We start from the raw sequence: 10,234 nt of genomic DNA, 5'->3' as shown, positions 1-10,234 counted from the left end.
ATATGTTTCCCATGCCAATAAAGCCCTTAAATTGAAATTGAATTGAGAGAGTAGAGAGAGAGGCAGAGAGAGAGGCAGAGAGAGAGAGAGAGGGGCAGAGAGAGAGAGAGAGAGAGAGAGAGAGAGTAGAGAGAGAGGCAGAGAGAGATACAGAGGAGATACAATAGATAGATAGATCATTACTTCAGCGGTCTCCTGTCCGTCCAGCACCATACAAATGTCCAGGTCACTCTGCTTGAAGCCAAAGCCGTTCTTAGACGAACCAAACAGCCTCAGTCTGGCACCTGTCAATCGATCAAACAACAATCAGTCCAAGTCTGGAACCTGTCAATCAATCAATCAAACAACAATCTGTCCAAGTCTGGAACCTGTCAATCAATCAATCAAACAACAATCTGTCCAAGTCTGGAACCTGTCAATCACAAAAAAAGAAGACAAACCGCTAGACAACAAATAATCTAACCATCAGCTACCACAGAGTGGACATGTCTTCAATTCTTCTCTGGACAAACCCTTCCGTTAGACGACTTTAGAGGTGAACATTATTTCCCAGAGTATCAGGTGTGTCATGGCGTCTCACCAGTGAACTGTCGTTTGACGAAGCTCTCAAGGTCCAGTAGGATGTGTTCTCTCACTCCCACTTCCACATCATCTGGAGCAAAGTCTCCTGAGACGTTCAGAAATTAGACGACATTTAATTAAATGATCATAACTGGAATGGTACATACAATGAGTCAGAACAAATCATTTGAAGAGCTGGTCACAGACACATGAACACAGACACATGGACACACACGGAAAACACGCACGCACAGTGACTTACGGTAGCACTGTTGGCAGACGGTGTTGAGTGTTTTGAGGAAGGCGGGCGTCATGGGAGGGAGAGGGGCTAGCTGTACCTTCTGGAAGTCCTCAGGCAGTCCTTCTTCAGATGGCCGTCACGCTTACACACACCGCACACCACTGTGTGGGACTGAACCACACATAGGGTTAGAGACTGGATGCAAACAAGTTTCAATCCCAAAAATAATTGTGACTGAAGCACAGCAGTTTCAGGGTGGAATGACCAGGAATAAAACACATTTTCCCACTTTAATTCTTAGTGCAGATCTTCTGTTGTTCTACTACTGACTACAGGGGAGGAATGTGTCCAGAGTCTCAGAGTCGGAGTACTGACCTAGGATCTGGTCCCCCCCGGTCCATCAATGTCATCACAGGTTATCCATTATATTGACCTGATTCTCTAGTGACCACTAACAATGAAAATACAATTCTTCAAAAATGGAAGGCAGTCGGGAGGAGGCAAGATCAGGTGGGTCCATTCTAGCCAATGAGAGAGTAGATAAGCGCGTGAACCAGGCACAATGGTTTCCACTAATTACCACAGCCACAAAGTCAAAATTCTCTATATCGTAAAAATTAATTAAAACAAAAATTAGCCTTTTGGTCTTAATTTAAGGTTAGCAGTGTGGTTAAGGTTAGGTTTAAAATAACATTAAGGAGAGACATTGTAGAAATAAGTGGCTGTGGTACCTAGTGACGACCGGGCACAACTCTGATATAAAGTATTTTTTCTCCAAGTTGCCGGGATGTCGCATGTCCTACTTATATATCAGTATATTAGTAACAACCTAATCATTACAAAACGTATATTCGATCAAATAAGCCATACGTAGCAAATAAGCCATTACATTTTTTGTTGACCAAATCGACACTCTCTCATTGACCTCCATACAAAAACTCCTCGCTTGGTAAATAAAAAATGCCACCTGCTGAAGAACACCAGGTATCCCTCTCGCTTCATCTCTTCCTCTCTGATGTAATACTGTGATCTAAAAAGGTCAAACTGATCCTAAAAATCAGCCCTCCAACTCTGAGACACTTGATACATACGGTACCTGGAGTACACACCATCTACGTCCAACTACTTCAAGCATTTTGTTGTGTCCTGCATATTTCATTGGTTTTATACCTCGTTTGGTTGAGTTTTGATCACATGCTCGCTCATAACTACCTTTCCACGGGTGAAGGCCTGTCTGGTGAAGGCATAGCAGAGATCACTGGCCCCCTCAGTCTTGTTGTCAAGCACTTCCTGTTTGGGCGGGGCTACCACCTCCTCCTCCTCCTCATCCAATGAACTGGGAGTGTCTAGGTCTGGCCCCTCGTCTGAGAGAAGCTCCTCCGAGACCTCGTCCAATGGGAACAGCTCTTCGTCCTCCGTGTTCACACTGTCTAGGTGATGTCTGGGATACACTTCCTCATCTAGCTCTTCATCCTCCTCTTCCTCCTCAGACAGGCTGTTCTCTTCTTTCTCTCCTTCCTCATCAGAGTCTGAAGGGCTCCCCTCCTCTTCCTCCTCCACCATACAGTCAGAGTCCTGCTGAAAGCCTGCCTCTCCTTTCTGCCCATTGGCTGCCTGAGACTCCAGGCTGAGACTGCTCAACCCTGATTGGACACGGCTCACGTCACTCAGAGCCTTCTGACCGGGCCCTGGCTTGTGATTGGCTCCTCGCGTCCCTGCCATCTTGTGGTTGGCTGAGGGGAGGCTGAGGGGCAGGGCGAAGTACTTGTAGGTAGATTTGAGGCAGTGGAGGATGTACTCGTACATCTGTTGGCTGTTCAATGTACGAGCCACGTTCCTCTTCACCGCAAACGGATCTAAAACACACAATTAAATCTCATCTCAAAATCATAACTTGTGTATCATGATTTGCAGTGCTAAACAACAGTGTTTCTCTTTACAAAGTCTAACTGGCAACCGCTGTCACAGGTTTAACATTAAAGCGCTTTTCAGACAGCTAGCGGAATATCACAAGTTCCCTGTCGAGTACACCACTGGTCCCTCTAGTCAAAGAGAGTACACCACTGGTCCATCGAGTCAAAGAGAGTACACCACTGGTCCCTCTAGTCAAAGAGAGTACACCACTGGTCCCTCTAGTCAAAGAGAGTACACCACTGGTCCCTCTAGTCAAAGAGAGTACACCACTGGTCCCTCTAGTCAAAGAGAGTACACCACTGGCCCATCTAGTCAAAGAGAGTACACCACTGGTCCATCTAGTCAAAGAGAGTACACCACTGGTCCCTCTAGTCAAAGAGAGTACACCACTGGTCCCTCTAGTCAAAGAGAGTACACCACTGGTCCCTCTAGTCAAAGAGAGTACACCACTGGTCCCTCTAGTCAAAGAGAGTACACCACTGGTCCCTCTAGTCAAAGAGAGTACACCACTGGTCCATCTAGTCAAAGAGAGTACACCACTGGTCCCTCTAGTCAAAGAGAGTACACCACTGGTCCATCTAGTCAAAGAGAGTACACCACTGGTCCCTCTAGTCAAAGAGAGTACACCACTGGTCCCTCTAGTAAAAGAGAGTACACCACTGGTCCATCTAGTCAAAGAGAGAACACCACTGGTCCCTCTAGTCAAAGAGAGAACACCACTGGTCCCTCTAGTCAAAGAGAGAACACCACTGGTCCATCGAGTCAAAGAGAGTACACTACTGGTGTACACCAACTTATGTCCAACCACGGTGCTCAAAAATCACATTTAGATTATAGTAATTCATTTAAACAGAATAGAAATTAGCGTTTTATTGAAAAGCAAAACATTGGCCATTGCATCTTCACCCCTGCTATAAATCATAAATTAATATCATTTATAAAACAGACAAAATAATTTAGCCTAGAAGAACAAGTCGCCTACACAGTAATAAAACTACTTCAAAATACAATATTTGTATAATACAATTTGCGAATGACCTGTCCTATAGGCTACTTGTATGAACATTTTAATTAATAAATAATACACAGCTCTTTTCAAATGCAATCTATGCCTCTCTAATTTAATTTAGCCTAGGCATGAACATTTTAATTAGGCCTAATAAATAACATGTCTTTCTAGGAACACAAGGGCCGAGATCCAGCTTTTGTCAAATTAACGTCATATTTGACTTTTCGTAGCAGGTCATGAGAATTAATGTAGCAGGTTAGGAGAATTAGGTTAAGGTTAGGAAAAGGGTTAGGGTTAGCTAAAATGCTAAACGTTAACGTTAATTTGACAAAAGCTGGATCCCTTCTAGCCATGACCGGGCCGGCCCGCCCCACTCCCGCTGTGATTCAGCACCCAGGGTTAGTACCGACAGTGGTAAGTCGGATTCAAGGACTTTCCAGGACATTTTCAAGGACTAATATTTATTTTCAAGGACCATCAATTTGTTCTAGTAGTTACCAGATGACAGTATATCGCCATATCCGCATGAAAACCCCCCCGATTAACTTACTATTCATCATTACCTGACAAGTTCTACTCAGTAACACTATTTATTTACTACACACACTACATGACCAAAAGTATGTGGACAACTGCACGCCCAACATCTCATTCCAAAACCATGGGCATTAATATGGAGTTGGTCTCCCCCTTTTCTGAAGCTTGATTCATTACTCCAGAGTCCAATGGCGGTGAGCTTTACACAACTCCAGCCGACGCTTGGCATTGCGCACGGTGATCTTAGGCTTGTGTGCGGCTGCTCGGCCATGGAAACCCATTTCATGAAGCACCAGACGAACAGTTATTGTGCTGACGTTGCTTCCAGAGGCAGCTTGGAACTTGGTAGTGAGTGTTGCAACCGAGGACAGACAATTTTTACGCGATACAGCACTCGGCGGTCCCGTTCTGTGAGCTTGTGTGGCCTACCACCTCACGGCTGAGCCGTTGTTGCTCCTAGACGTTTCCACTTCACAATAACAACACTTACAGTTGACCGGGTCAGAAATTTGAAGAAATGACTTGTTGGAAAGGTGGCATCCTATGACGGTGCCACGTTTAAAGTCACTGAGCCCTTCAGTACGGGCCATTCTACTGCCAGCATTTGTCTATGGAGATTGCATGGCTGTGTGCTCGATTTCATCCACCTGTCAGCAACAGGTGTGGCTGAAATAGCTGAATCCACTAATTTGAAGGGGTATCCACATACTTTTGTATACAGTGAAGGAAAAAAGTATTTCATCCCCTGCTGATTTTGTACGTTTGCCCACTGACAAAGAAATGATCAGTCTATAATTTTAATGGTTGGTTTATTTGAACAGTGAGAGACAGAATAACAAAAAAATCCAGAAAAACGCATAAATTGTGTTATAAATTGATTTGCATTTTAATGAGGGAAGTAAGTATTTGACCCCCTCTCAATCAGAAAGATTTCTGGCTCCCAGGTGTCTTTTATACAGGTAACGAGCTGAGATTAGGAGCACACTCTTAAAGGCAGTGCTCCTAATCTCAGCTTGTTACCTGTATAAAAGACACCTGTCCACAGAAGCAATCAATCAATCAGATTCCAAACTCTCCACCATGGCCAAGACCAAAGAGCTCTCCAAGGATGTCAGGGACAAGATTGTAGACCTACACAAGGCTGGAATGGGCTACAAGTCCATCGGCAAGCAGCTTGGTGAGAAGGTGACAACAGTTGGTGCGATTATTCGCAAATGGAAGAAACACAAAAGAACTGTCAATCTCCCTCGGCCTGGGGCTCCATGCAAGATCTCACCTCGTGGAGTTGCAACAGTGAGGAATCAGCCCAGAACTACATGGGAGGATCTTGTCAGTGATCTCAAGGCAGCTGGGACCATAGTCACCAAGAAAACAATTGGTAACACATTACGCCGTGAAGGACTGAAATCCTGCAGCGCCCGCAAGGTCCCCCTGCTCAAGAAAGCACATATACATGCCCGTCTGAAGTTTGCCAATGAACATCTGAATGATTCAGAGGAGAACAGGGTGAAAGTGTTGTGGTCAGATGAGACCAAAATCGAGCTCTTTGGCATCAACTCAACTCGCCGTGTTTGGAGGAGGAGGAATGCTGCCTATGACCCCAAGAACACCATCCCCACCGTCAAACATGGAGGTGGAAACATTATGCTTTGGGGGTGTTTTTCTGCTAAGGGGACAGGACAACTTCACCGCATCAAAGGGACGATGGACGGGGCCATGTACCGTCAAATCTTGGGTGAGAACCTCCTTCCCTCAGCCAGGGCATTGAAAATGGGTCGTGGATGGGTATTCCAGCATGACAATGACCCAAAACACACAGCCAAGGCAACAAAGGAGTGGCTCAAGAAGAAGCACATTAAGGTCCTGGAGTGGCCTAGCCAGTCTCCAGACCTTAATCCCATAGAAAATCTGTGGAGGGAGCTGAAGGTTTGAGTTGCCAAACGTCAGCCTCGAAACCTTAATGACTTGGAGAAGATCTGCCAAGAGGAGTGGGACAAAATCCCTCCTGAGATGTGTGCAAACCTGGTGGCCAACTACAAGAAACGTCTGACCTCTGTGATTGCCAACAAGGGTTTTGCCAACAAGTACTAAGTCATGTTTTGCAGAGGGCTCAAATACTTATTTCCCTCATTAAAATGCAAATCCATTTATAACATTTTTGACATGAGTTTTTATGGATTTTTTTGTTGTTATTCTGTCTCTCACTGTTCAAATAAACCTACCATTAAAATTATAGACGGATCATGTCTTTGTCAGTGGGCAAATGTACAAAATCAGCAGGGGATCAAATACTTTTTCCCCCCTCACTGTATATAGTGTACGTCAGTACAGATGATGTTGACTGATTTCCTTACATTAACTGAAATTCAGTAAAATCTTTAAAATCGTTGCATGTTGCGTTTATATTTTTGTTCAGTGTACATGATAATATTAAATTGTCTTTATATTTAAAATTGTCTTTATATTTCACAAAATGTCCCACAGGCTGTCTCATGACATGAAAGTGCATTCTAACGGTGTTAACGGACCTTAGTTTACTCTAAAATGCTGTATTCTGTAAATACAGTAAATGTAAATAGTAAATTGTTTTTATATTTTTGGTCCCAACACATAATGACATGAAAGTCTAAAAGGTCCTTAGTTTACTCTAAAATGCTGTGTTCTATACCCATTTGAAGAGAAACAAGTTATTAATGTGTTTGATAAGATTAAAGATTCTCTCAGGGGACCCTATTTCAACTTTAGGGGACCCTAAATGGGTCCCGGACCCCAGGTTTGGGAACCACTGTACTACTAACCTTTCTCCCTGCTTGCTTCAATGCTTCCTCTCTCTGTGTATCTCCTTTGCCTCCTCCATTGCAGCCTGACTCACCACTGTATGTCTCACTACTCTCTGTAAAGAAAAGGTATTTTGTTACGAGAACTTATAGTAGCCCATCATTTGATTATAGCTAGCTTGATTTCAGTCAACTACTCCTGCTGAGGTCAGGCGCCGTTCTAACTTCATCCTTCTAGCCAGCTAGTTATAGCTAGCTACCTGGCTAATAGCCAGAGCCCTTTAGCTAGCTAGCCACCTGGCTAATAGCCATAGCCCTTTAGCTAGCTACCTGGCTAATAGCCAGAGCCCTTTAGCTAGCTAGCCACCTGGCTAATAGCCAGAGCCCTTGAGCTAGCTAGCTACCTGGCTAATAGCCAGAGCCCTTGAGCTAGCTAGCTACCTGGCTAATAGCCAGAGCCCTTGAGCTAGCTAGCTACCTGGCTAATAGCCAGAGCCCTTGAGCTAGCTAGCTGGACACCTGACTGAAAGATCAGCAACTATTTACCAGTTGTAAACTCATTCTCTGAAAGTCAGGGTTTTTGATTGGGGGATGTCTGTTGACACAGCAGGAGTAGAGGGATGTTAAAAGGATTTCCACTGTCAGCGGCGTCTCTCTGCTACTTGCCACTGTAGGTCTGGGCTGAGGTAGTTCGTTTCACGTCTCGGCCTGTGCCGTGGGCAGTGTTTGCTGTTGGACAGAGGTGAATGAGTGCTGCTAATGAGGAAAATCTGGGGGGGGAACAGGCGAACATAACGAGCATACATGAATCATTCATGATTCCACTCATTCGCAGAGGTAAGCACGATTAGAACTCAGATCAAGAAACCTTCTGAGTGTTGATCAACGATTAGAACTCAGATCAAGAAGCCTTCTGAGCGTTGATCAACGATTAGAACTCAGATCAAGAAGCTTTCTGAGTGTTGATCAACGATTAGAACTCAGATCAAGAAGCCTTCTGAGCGTTGATCAACGATTAGAACTCAGATCAAGAAGCCTTCTGAGCGTTGATCAACGATTAGAACTCAGATCAAGAAGCCTTCTGAGCGTTGATCAACGATTAGAACTCAGATCAAGAAGCCTTCTGAGCGTTGATCAACGATTAGAACGTAATAAGTGGGTAAACGATAATGAACAATATAAAAAAGGGGAGTGAACAGCGTTCATCACCCTCCACTGCATCCCTGGATGGGTCTGGCAAAACCCATTCAGAAACATCAATATCCTGCCGGGCAGCTTTAAATCTACATTTGCCCGGCATGTTAGCTATGATATGATGTTTGGAGCCACCTTATCAGTCAGTGAGTGAGCTCGCCTGGCAACCACAGCGCGAAAAACGTCAGAAAATAAAACTTGGTAGTCTGCCTGGAAAATGAATTAGCAAAACCAATACATTTTTCTAAATGTTTCATATTAACATACTTGATCATTTTCTGTTCTCCTCTCATTTTAATTCAAGTACTTTTCAAATACCAACTTGAGAAAATGTCTGATTTTCAAGGTATTCCATGACTTGAATTTCAGAGTGCCAAATTCAAGTACTTTAAGCACCTCAAGCACCTTGTGAACCCTGAGCAACACAGCAGTGGCGGCCACAAAATGAAGAAATTATAAAACTGATGTTGGACAAATCAAATTCGATAAGTAAATAAATTAAAGTCGTTAAGGCTGGTTCATTGATCACCCCCGTAGCCCATGTGAGTAAGACCTTTAAACAGGTTAACATTCACAAAACCGCAGGGCCAGATGGTTTAAAAGGACGCGTAGTCTTCACTGACATTTTCAACCTCTCCCTGACCCAGTCTATAATATCCACTTTTCAAGCAGACCACCATAGTCCATGTGCCCAAGAATGCCAAGGTAACCTGTCAAAATGACTATCGCCCCGTAGCACTCACATCTGTAGCCATGAAATGCTTTGAAAGGCTGATCATGGCTCACATCAACACCATCATCCCAGACACCCTGGACCCACTCTAATTCGCATACCGCACCAACAGATCAACAGATGACGCAATCGCTATTGCACTCCACACTGCCCTTTCCCACCTGGACAAAAGGAAAACCTACGTGAGAATGCTGTTCATTGATTACAGCTCAAAGTTCAACAACATAGTGCCCTCCATAGCATTACCCCATTCACATTGACGGGGCTGTAGTGGAGCAGGTCGAGAGCTTCAAGTTCCTCTGTGTCCACATCACTAAGGACCTATTACGGTCGAAACACACCAACACAGTCGTGAAGAAGACACGACAACACCTCTTCCCCCTCAGGAGGCTGAAAAGATTTGGCATGGGCCCTCAGATCCTCAAAAAGTTATACAGCTGCACCATTGAGAGCATCTTGACTGGTTGCATCACCGCCTGGTACGGCAACTTCTCGGCATCCGACCGCAAGGGACTACAGAGGGTAGTACATACGGCCCAGTACATCACTGGGGCCGAGCTCCCTGTCATCCAGGACCTCTATACCAGGCGGTGTCAGAGGAAGGCCCTAAAAATAGTCAAAGACTCCAGCCACCCTAGTCATATACTGTTCTCTCTGCTACAGCACGGCAAGCGGTACCGGAGCGCCAAGTCTGGGACCAAAAGGCTCCAGAACAGCTTCTACCCCAAAGCCATAAGACCGCTGAACAGTTCATTAAACGCCTACCCGGACTTTCTGCTTTTTACTACATATACATCCACTACATGACCAAAGGTATGTGGACACCTGCTCGTCCAACATCTCATTCCAAAATCATGGGCATTAATATGGAGTTGGTCCCCCCTTTGCTGCTGTAACAGCCTCCACTCTTCTGGGAAGGGTTTCTACTAGATGTTGGAAACATTGCTGTGGGGACTTGCTTCCATTCAGCCACAAGAGCATTAGTGATGTTGGGCATTTAGGCCTGGCTCGCAGTCAGAGTTCCAATTCATCCCAAAGGTGTATGATTGGGTTGAGGTCAGGGCTCTATGCAGGCCAGTCAAGTTCTTCCACACCGATCTCGACAAACCATTTCTGTATGGACCTCACTTTGTGCACGGGGGCATTGTCATGCTGAAACAGGAAAGGACCTTGCCCAAACTGTTGCCACAAAGTTGGATGCACAGAATCATCTAGAATGTCATTGTATGCTGTATCTTTAAGATTTCCCTTCACTGGGGCCTCCCGAG

General features: G+C 44.9%; 1 pseudogene across 1 annotated transcript in view; it reads right to left on the bottom strand.

The window, feature by feature from the left end:
- LOC311144422 (terminal uridylyltransferase 7-like) overlaps nucleotides 1-10,234 on the bottom strand; it is a 49,990-nt pseudogene that overhangs the window by 7,169 nt on the left and 32,587 nt on the right. The window contains exons 14-17 of the transcript in view: nucleotides 2,015-2,658; nucleotides 824-973; nucleotides 581-667; nucleotides 184-284 (exon numbers count right to left, since the gene is read on the bottom strand). The product of the transcript in view is annotated as a terminal uridylyltransferase 7-like (transcript). The remainder of the gene's footprint in view (nucleotides 1-183; nucleotides 285-580; nucleotides 668-823; nucleotides 974-2,014; nucleotides 2,659-10,234) is intronic.

The sequence above is a fragment of the Coregonus lavaretus genome (genome assembly GCF_964263955.1).
Source record: "Coregonus lavaretus genome assembly, chromosome: 17".
NCBI classification, from domain to species: domain Eukaryota; kingdom Metazoa; phylum Chordata; class Actinopteri; order Salmoniformes; family Salmonidae; genus Coregonus; species Coregonus lavaretus.
The sequence above is the reverse complement of the archived record's forward strand: the minus strand, read 5'-3'. Positions and strand labels throughout refer to the sequence as shown.